Below are 10,862 nucleotides of genomic sequence, written 5' to 3'. Positions count from 1 at the left end.
GCCTGAGCTTAGGTTAGGGATTTTAGGAAGACTACAGAGCTGTTTTTCTTCTCCATTACATGTTCCAGCTTTGAGCAGCTTTTTACATCCCACGCAATCCGGTTTTTTCCCTGACCAAATTCTCAGCCCAGGAAGGAACTGTTAGCATAGGCAATGGGTAGCTGTGGCAGTTGGAACAATATAAAATATATGGGAAAAGATTAAATATTTTTAAAAAAACATAGTAGTTTATCAACATTAAAACAGGCAACATTCACTTCTGCTCTTAACTTACAACAGTAACATTTTCTTGAAGTAGGCAAAAGTGCAAGAACACACGTTTGAAAATATTACCCATAGTTCTTAGTGGGTTCTAATTTGTAATCCCCCTTAGTTGCTAATGTGGAGCAACTGTTTCCTTGTTTAAGGGAACAGAACAATAAATTAAGGAGTAGATTATGGGACAAATAATTTTTGACTGGCATCAGAATCCTCTAACACACAACTCTAAGATGTAAAACTTGGGTAAAAAGAGTTCCATAACTCTTGAACTATGCTTCTCCTTGACCCAAAAGTGCCTAATTTGCTTTTAGTAAAACGCTAACAACTTCTTGCTCCAAAACATGGGATGTAAACGGAGATTGATTTTGACTTTTTAACTCCCCTCTGTAAGAAAACAAAATATCGTTCAACATCCACTGAAGATGTTTTCCTTAAATTTTGTTGAAGAAGAGGGAAGATCTTATGCCTGAAAGAGCCTCTTAAAAATTCCATAGACGATACGAACAGTGGCTTGCCAATGGACTCAGTGCACCAGCCAGAGCAAAAGAAACAGGCTGCCATCCCCACTGACGTAAGACTTCATGATACAAGTCAGAAGCTAGAAATTGTAGTTTAGATTATATGTTGTAGTAAGATGAGGCCCTGAAACAAACTCTTGTGTCAGAGACCCAGTCTGAGGCCTGAAACCTGAACCAAAGTACTTCCAGGCATTGCTAAGCAAAAGCTAGGCTGTGAGCCAGAGGCAGGCCCCGCTCACAGAAGTTGGCGAGCAGAGGGTTGTTAGAAGCAGGTGCATCCACACGTAAGTGCTAATAAGAGGATCTTGTGCCAAGATGACATCAGGACACTCCACAGACATAACAAGGAACAGGCAGGTGCATCTTAAAGACAGGGTCAAAAGGACAGCATGATGGATAGCTCTATCTGTTTGAAACAACATGATCAAAGGAAGAGACAGCATCCTAATGAGCCAAGGGGCTGTACTTTAATACATCAGTAGGGATGAGTAATCTGTCCTGTAACTGTATAAAAGTAGGTCCCGGAGTGTGCATCTTTGTCCAGCCTAGGAGGCAGTAGCGTGTCCCGCCACTGACTGAGCTGTGTTCATTGCCAGGGGACACATATTCGGAGTATGTCCTGTAGAGTCTATAGGAAACTATTACTGTGCTTCGTTTGACAATATACCTGGCTTGGGTTCCTTCGTACCTTACTAGAGTCTGTGGTCTTTGGGGGTTCTCTCGGGGTTTGCTGTGTCATCTATCTGTGCAGAGCCGGGGCAGCACACAGAGGGAACATGCATGCAGACGACTGTTATCATCGAACAAGAGCAGAGCACCACACCGGAAGTTACTGACAACATATGTCACTCTTATCAAGTTTAAAAAATTCAGTAAATTCAAGTGTCCACTACAGATTAGCCCAAATTTTGCAATACTCATCCAACATGACTGTGTCCTCCAAACTTATAGGTTTTTTCTTCTAATTGTATTACATCTTTAGATGTCCCAACATTTTAATAAAATTTAGATTTTACCCATTTGAGGTCTCTATTATAAATAGTATGGGAAAGGTCACTTAGGGCCTGCTCTCACTCCCATTGATTTCAATACAGTAGAACCTCAGAGTTACAAACCCCATGGGAAGGGAGGTTGTTCGTAGCTGTGAAATGTTTGTAACTCTGAACAAAATTACGGTTGTTCTTTCAAAAGTTTACAACTGAACATTGACTTAATACAGTTTTGAACCTTTATTATGCAAAAGAAAAATGCTGCTTTTAACCATCTTAATTTAAATGAAACCAGCACAGAAACAGTTTCCTTACCTTGTCAAAAAAAATTTAAACTTTTCCCTTTAATTTTTAAGTAGTTTAACACAGTACTATACTGTATTTGCTTTTCTTTTTTCTTTTGGTCTCTGGTGTTCATAACTCTGTAGAAGCACAATCAAGGTTTAGAATCTGCTGATAAAACCACACTTATTTTAACTGCAGACAAAAGTCATCAGTTTACAAGCCAAAGATACAGACCAGTAGCCAAGGTGACAGACAAGAAAGTAGAAAAAGAATTTCAGAGCTAAGGTTGATAGTTTGCATTAGTCCCTAGAGTCCTTGGAAACTCACACGCGTGCACCTATGCTCATCATATAGCTGGGTAGCCTGGAAAGGGTCTACATTAGTCAACAGTAAGTTACAAAGTAATGTCTTTAGTGTGATAATACATTATGATCTGTAACGGAACAGTTCCATTGAGGTTACAGCTGGTGCCTTCTGGACCAGATGCTTTTATTACTCAGACATGAACAGATTGTTAGATCAGGTTCTCCCCGGATGTACAGAGTTGCAACCCCCCCACTCCAGCACAAATAAATCAAACAACATAAAAAGGGCAGGAAACAGACAAGAGTTTCAAAGGACACATAGCTGAGGAGAGTTTGCAGGTTGTGAGCAATTAGCTCTGTTGCTATGAAGTTTTTCCTCCACTACATTTGATTGTTTTGGGGATGAAACTAGCTGAAATCAGACTCCTCTCCCCAAGAACTGACTGATGGAGAATCTAGAAGATTGGAGACCCTCATGTGTAGCACAGATTTCTAGCTGTAGGCCGAAGTCACACGCCTTGGTTGGCTGCAGCATCCTCTGGCCAATGGCAGCCCTCTGTTGTAAGGGAGGCTGCAGTGAATTAATTCCCAGTGCTTTTCAGGAGTTGGGATTAGCTGGCAAATGAAGCAAGAGCAGCAGGAGGAGCAGGCCTCTTTTTAATCCCTCCTTCCTTCCCCTTTTTCCTTTGGGTTTAGTGGTTGGATGTAGTACATTTGTCACACTATATATATATCAGGCTCAGGTTGATCATAGCCAGTGGTGGGGCATAGACATCTGGACATTGAAGTAGTCTGTGTACCGTTTTACTGGTGCAGGTACATGTCGCAACTGATGTCTTCAGTGTACAGGATCACACTTTCAGCAGCTTGTGCTGGCAGCAGGTGCTAGTTTTCCCTCACTGGAGCCAAAATTAATGGGGGATGTAATTGATGCTCCTAACCCTCTAATTCTGGACTCAGAGTAGTGCTGTATGTGATGTTGGTTTAAGTGGTCAGGCTTGTGACTAAGGTAAGCCCAGTAATTGGGGGAAATGTTAAAATGCAATGAATGTGAGCATCAAGAGGGTAAAGGCCCAGAGCAGCTTCAGTGAACAGGGGCCTTAGCTCCCTCACCCCTTCACTACTTCCAAGACAAGGAGCCGTTATGAAATCTTATAGTTAGGACCCTACCAAGTTCACAGCCAGGAAAAGCTGTGAAAGCTGGTCTTTTGTGTGCTTTTGTCCTATCCAATACAGATTTCACAGGGGAGTCCAGCATTTCTCAAAGTGGGTGTCCTGACCTAAAGGAGAGGTGATGGGGCAGTGCAGTTACTTAGGGGGTTCATGGTATTGCCACCCTTACTTCTGCGCTGCCTTCAAAGCAGAGGAGAGCAGAGGCTACCGACCGGGCACCCAGTTGTGAAGGCAGCACCCCACAAGCAGCAGCACGGACTTAAGGGTAGTAATACCATACTATACCTTCTTACTTCTGCTCTGCTGCTGGTAGGGGCTCTGCCTTCAGAACTGGGTTCCTAACCAGGAGCTACCACTCTCCAGCTACCCAGCCCTGAAGGCAGCACTGCTACCAGGAATGGCAAGGATAGCAGTACTGCAAACCCCCACCCACCCACCCACCCACATCGTTTTTGGGTCAGGACCCCTACAATTAAACTGTGAAATTTCAGATTTAAATAGTGGAAATCATGAAATTTATGATTTTTTAAAATCCTGTGACAGAAATTGACCAAAATGGATCATGAAGTTAGTAGGGCCCCACTTATTGTAAAAGGCATGGTGTGGTAACTTGGCCAAAACTATCACTCTTATTTCTGTCCCTGTACTATTCACAAAATAATTAAAGCCCAACCGAATCTTAACATATTGAAAATAGGCTGTAGCTCAACAGAAGGAACTGATACAAGAAAGTACAGGGTATCAAAAACATCTCTTCACAGGAAGTCAGGCTGGATCTTATTTCTATTGAAAGTCCCTAGAATAGTGTTACAAAACTCATTATACAGAAAGAAACTGCAACAGATCACTTAGCTGATATATCTAAAGATTATTTACTAATTAAGATTCAGGCTAAATAAGAGGCTGAATGCCATCCAAACCAGATGCCTTATTTTTCAGCTTCTGCAATTTTTTTTTTTTTTTTTTTTACTTCTTCGATTTTTACCTCAGATAAATCTCTATCTAGGTCTAATGGTTTGTCACTGTTAAATTCCAGTCTTGTAAACCGGTTCTGGTTAGTTTAGCACTTCTTTGAAGCGTTCCACCCGTCTACTTTCTTGTTCCTCCTCGGTTTTAAATTTTTTTTCCTTGTTTCCTATTTACTGTGACACTTCTGAATTTTGATCCATATCCTAACAACTGTTTCAGGATCGTGTAGACTGTTCTGGTATTGTTTCTTTCCCCTGCTTCTTCAGCTTCACTAGCCTTACTTTCTATCCAATTTCGCTTATCTTTTTTGCATTGATTCTTTACTGCTTTATCTAGGTTCCTATAGGTTTGTTTAGTTTCTTCAGTCGCATGTTACGGTACTAGAGCCTTTTATTGTCTTTTGTCTATAATTTTCCATGTTTCTTCTGAGATCCACTGTTCTTTACTGCTTCCTCTTTCTACCTATTATCTTTTCAGCTGCTTCTAACATAGCTGTTTTGAAAAGATTTCATTATTTTTCCACTTCGTTTTCTTCAAGATCTTTAAGAGCCTCAAACCTGTTCTTGACCGCTATCTGGTGCTCTTTTCGTATCCTGCAATCTTGTAGTTTCTCTGTATTGAATAATCTGAGTGTTTTCTTTTTGAGTGCTTTAAAAACTTCAATTTGATGTTTGCTTTCAGCAAATAGTGACTGCTCCCTATATCTGATCCTCTGAATATCTGTGTTAGTCAGAGGTGGAAAACAGTGTTAGACACGAGTATAGTCAATCTCATTTTGCGTACAGCCAGCTAGTGAAATCCATGTCTTTTTTGTGTATGTTTTTATAGTGGAAGAAAGAAATTGCAGATACGAAGATTGAATTTTGTGCCAAAAACAAGAAGTCTTGTGCCACTGTCTGTCGTCGTTCCAGTTGTATGTGGGCCAATGACTGTTTCCCCAACCTCTTCTTTCATTTCCAATCTGGGCATTAAAATCTCCCATAACCAGGACTAGATCATGGTTTGGTATTTCTTTCGTTACATTGTTCAATTCTGTATAGAATCTCTTTGTCCTCTTCGTCTGCATTGTTTGTTGGAGCATATGCCTGGACTATGGTGCAGTTAATGTGCTGAGAGTGGAATCTAGCTGCCAGTAGCTTATCTGATAGTGGCTGCCAATTCATAAGTGATTTCTCTGCAGCGCTATTCATAAGGATCCCTACACCTCTCTCATGTTTGGTTTGACGTGACTATAACATTGTGAAGTTAGCTGGAAAGATCAAGGTATGATAGCATCTGGAGAAAAAATAAAGTCTAAGTATGTCAATTTTATATCTATCAATTTCTTTGATTACCTGTGCTAATTTTCCTGCACTATTTAAAGTTTGTACATTACAAGTAGCTATAGATGTACTCTTTCTGGCTGTCAGAATTGGACCATCGAATGGGTGACTTCCAGGATCAAGACAGGTGTAAGGCAGGGGTCCATCCTGTCTGCTTTTTTGTTTATGCTAGTCGTAGACTATGGATTAAAACAATGCGACAGGGATACATATGGCCTAAAATGAAACAATTCAAAGCTATTTGATCTAGACTTTGCTGATGACAGCGCTCTTATCAACGAAGATGCCAACGGACTACAAAAATGCACAAACCAAGTAAAAGTAGAAATGGAGAAGATAGGTTTGAGATCCAATGCAAAGTCATGTTGATGGAGGGGAGGAATAGCTCAGTGGTTTAAGCATTGGCCTGCTAAACCCAGGGTTGTGAGTTCAATCCTTGAGGGGGCCATTTAGGGATCTGGGGCAAAAATCTGTCAGGGACAGTACTTGGTCCTGCTGTCTTGATGACCTTTGAAGTCCCTTCTAGTTCTAGGAGATAGGTAAATCTCTATATAATAAAAAACTGGAGAAGGTGGACAATTTTACGTATCTTGGAAGTACCATCAGCCAAAAGACGACATCAACAGCTGGGACATATACTGAGAATGGAAAAAGAATGCTTACCAAATACTGCCCTTAAATGGAAGCCAGAAAACACAAGGAGAGAGGAAGATGGCAAACAACATGGAAATGAACAGCTCTGAACGACATCAAGCACCTCAACGTGAAATGGGAAGATTTGGAGAGAAGAGCAGTTGACAGGCAAGGATGACAAATGTGGGTACCCCATTGTGCAGCAAAGCATGGGATGGACTAAGGTCTAAATAAGATGACTTTAAAAATATTCAAACATGGAAGAGAAGTTTGGACTAGAATATGGACCCTCTGATGGCATATTTAGGCCAGTTTTCTAATCATTGGTGCTAATCTGTGGTCAAAGTATGAGATGACTAAGGGGGAGGTTCAGAACTTGGGAAGGCCAGAGATGAAGTTTGTCAATTATTGGAATCCATGTTGTATCAACTGTTTTGATAAACAGGAAATACTAAAAACCAACAACTTTAGATCTGCCTAGTCCTTTCATATGTGATTTTTCCATCATTTCCCAATGTTTCGCTTGTCATACCATGCACAACCTGCTGTCGTAAGATCAGAATTTAAGAGCCTTGCTTTCTGAAAAAACAGCAGTGGATGCTGGTATCATCTGAGTGGGCATACACTGACCCAAAGATTTTTTGCTCAGAGCTATGAAGCCTTAAGATCACACACTATTCTAAGCAGAGTAGACAGCCCCTACCAAAAAGAAATGCAACAAGCCATAGCTAGCCCAAAGTAAGACTCTGGAGTAACTCTTTCCCCATTTCCTACCCCATTCTTTCCCACCCACATCAAGCAGCTTTGATATGCTTTGAAGGAAGCAGCATTCATTCCTCAGCCAAAGGAAGTCAGAGCATTTAGCAGAAGAGGAAGATCAGAGAACTCCACGTCAGCCTTGTGTTTTGATGGACAAGTGCAAGGACTATTGATAACTAGGGTTTTTGCAAAATATATTTTTCTGTGTTTATTTCAGAAAAAAATTCTACACTTTCATATCAGTGTCTTTAGTGCAGATTTTGTCATCTAACAGAAGAGACGACAATACAAGTGTTACAATGTAATTGTTTGAGTCAGCAATTTTTTTTTTTTTAAATCTCTTTTGTACTTTAAGTACTAATAACCTCAGGCCTAAATTTTCAAGAACCGAGTTGCCCACATTTTGGTACCAGTCTGAAATGTTTGACCCCCCACTGTTAACAGTATTTCTGTTGTCTTTCAATGGTTTAAAATAGGGAGGGCTGCATGAAGAGCAGCATAACTTCTTCATTTTTGCAAGTTTTACTAATACCACCTTTTACTTTTTGGAAAGTTGGGCACAATTTAAAAGTTCTAGTAGTCAATACCATCCGTAGCAACTCACTGTTAGAGTCTCTCCAAGACAAGTGAAAAAACAAACATTAAAAAACTTTTACACCTAAAATCTGGAAATAAGAGTAGAGAGGGAAGCTTGAAACCAACTCTCTCTCCACTCACCACCACAGGATCTAAGAAAGAAAAGCCATTTAAAAAAAGCAATAACCATCACTAACACATAGGATCTAGTTGAATATTAAACTTAATTTTTCAAATTTAAGTGAAGCCTCTGGTGGTTGGCCGGAGAATATCCTTATTCTTCCTCTCTTCGCTCCCACTGCAGTACTGGTCTCAATTTGGAAAGGACTTAGAAGGAAGGAAAGTTACGTTATGAAGACAGACAGAATATGAGCATTACTAATCAAAGCAATAGGTGTCCACCATCATTAGGCTAAGGACAAACCTCACTAAGAATGACAATGCAAAAAAGTCCTTGCTCAGCTTACACAAAGGTATAACGTCACAGCCATATATTTAATACACTAGCAAAATATTTATTTTTATAACGATAAACAGAAATGAAGGATTTCTTTTTTGGTGTGCACCAGTAATTGTAGTAAAAGAATAAGGGGATTAATGGGCTCTTCATACATTTCAATGACAAAAACACAAAGGTTAACATCAAATTCAATTATTCTCCATTTACAAGCATAAAACTTACCATAACCCCCCAAAAAACACACATATAAAGAATTATAGTTTTAAAATCTATAAAAAGTAAAAAATATACAGTCAGAAGATCTAACTTATTCAATCTTTAATATAAAACTGTAAACATTTATTTACACAAAGGAAATGTGTATAACAAAAGTCTGAGCACCCTTTTCAATTGAGTTGTGGTTTTTGGAAGGCAGCGGATGTTGCACAGTGACAATTCTGACCCCCTTCCCAACTACCCAAAACCGCAGTTTATAAATAAAGCCATGGGCAGCTGTGGCTAGGTAAAGGCGAACTACATCTTATTGCTCTGAAGCTGCATCAAAATGGAAAACCCAAGTGCATATATAAACTACTACATGTAGAAGAGTTTAAGGACAACGCATAGCCCATCTTCATCCATGCACTTATGTACATCTAGAGCCCATTTTCAATGTCCACCGAACTGTCTTTAAACACTGTTACAGCAATACCATGTTTTAACAGTTTCATCCTGTTGTGTAGTCAGGGACAAACAACATGTGTGTGTTTAAAAATAAAACAGCAGTCACATTCAAACAGTTCTAAACCCAGGTTTAACACTGTTTGCACATGACGACCAAAAGATGTTATAAACCAGTTTGCCTACAACCATGTTTGAAAAGTGTTTAAACAGTACCGTGGCTATTGTAGATAAGGCCCTACAGTCAAATCAGGACACCAGCATGAACAAACCCTCAAGTCATGTAGGGCAATATCCATCAGCTTCCACAACAATGGAGGGAACAATACCTCTGTAGTTTCTTTTGTGTGAGAGTCTATACGTAGACACACACGGTGTCTTTTTTGGTAGCAAGTATGCTAAACAGATCTTCTGTCCCTCAGATTATGGAATAATAATGGATTATATTTTGTTTTAGAACTAACTTCCATGTGTTAAATTCACTGAACAATGTGGAGGATTTCACCACATATAATAAACAGGGAAGAAATAGGATTTAATTCCTACCACCCTGTTATTTCTCAGTGTTTGTTAAGTAGGAAGAAAAGTGACATTACAGGATGCCACTGTTAAGAATGAGGTCCCAAGCACCCCCAACAGGAAAGGAAGGCACACTGGTGCAAAGTTAACACATTAAAAAAAAAAGAGAAAAAGAATGCCCCCCTCCCCCCCCCCCCCCCCCCCCCCCAAAAAAAAAAAGGTTAATAGGTTCAGAAGACTTATTAAATTTTTCTTGGCCCAATTTTTTGTTTAATGCAATATTAAAACCAATCTTACTAAGGTTTCTTACCCCCCTCCCCAAATTGTTGATACCAGAGAAGTTAGGATTAGTAATTTTAAACCTCAGCTACTTTACCTAGAAAAATCTTAAAAACTGTGTCACTAATACCAGTGTCACTGGCACTTACTTCTCATTCAATGATCAACTCCCTATCTTACCTTGTTTTAAATAACCTACAAGGGATTTAATTTGCTTCAGTGGAGTTTCAACCTCTATCTATTCAATGGTGAAATCCACTGGTCAACATACAGCTATCAACAGCCTCTATATCATCCAAACTCTGTTTAACAGGGCATAATTAACTCACATTAGGTAAATGTGTACGACAAAACTAGGTTCCTGTGTATTTGGACAGGGTTAAATTAAACTTATTAGTGTTAAAAGCAGTTTGTTTGTTTTTTAAAAAGTGCAAGTTGTCCGATAAATGAGCTGCCCAGAGACAGTAAAATATTTTCTTTCCTAGAATTCACTTTTATCCTTCACTCCCCCCTCCCCCCCCCAAAAAAAGCTTAAAATCCCCCATGATTCTGCAGTGCAGAAAGGCTCCTGAAGATACTAGTCTGTATTGAAGGAAAACCTTTTAATCATAATGCTGGAAAATTTTAAGGAGCTTTACAAAATGGAAAAAAGTTGGCCCACTATTTTTTTTAAATGGGGCTTGGAGGGAAAGAGGTATTTGTACAGCTAAAACAAACTTTATTTCCATTTTAAATTAAAAGTTAAGGCAAGGTGGTTTGTTGGTGAGAGGGGAATATTTGGTAGCAAGTAAGGACTTTAGAACATTGACTGCTCTCATTGCTTTTCGTACCCTGTGTGAGACTGACCCTAACACATCCGGGTGAGGGTGAGCGGTCTCCGTGGGCTTCTGCTTCAACTGAGATTAGAGAAGGCAATCCACCTGTTCACAGAAAGATTATCTAACTAAACACTCACTCCCCCACCCCCATTTGTGAAAGTGGGAGATTTTCACATTGGAGCAACCCTGAAACAAGGTTAGTATTTTTCCAGGTTCCCTGTGCTATTACTTGCAGATATTTACATTTTAATAAGGACTTTACACTCCTCAGCCCAGTGCTGCTTTTATGCACTTGATCCTAAAGTGACAAAATCTTGTGCTTATGGCATTACTGTA

Source organism: Terrapene carolina, unplaced genomic scaffold (genome assembly GCF_002925995.2).
Source record: "Terrapene carolina triunguis isolate 2854851 unplaced genomic scaffold, T_m_triunguis-2.0 Scaffold629, whole genome shotgun sequence".
Lineage (NCBI taxonomy): Eukaryota > Metazoa > Chordata > Testudines > Emydidae > Terrapene > Terrapene triunguis.
Note: the sequence above shows the minus strand (reverse complement) of the source record.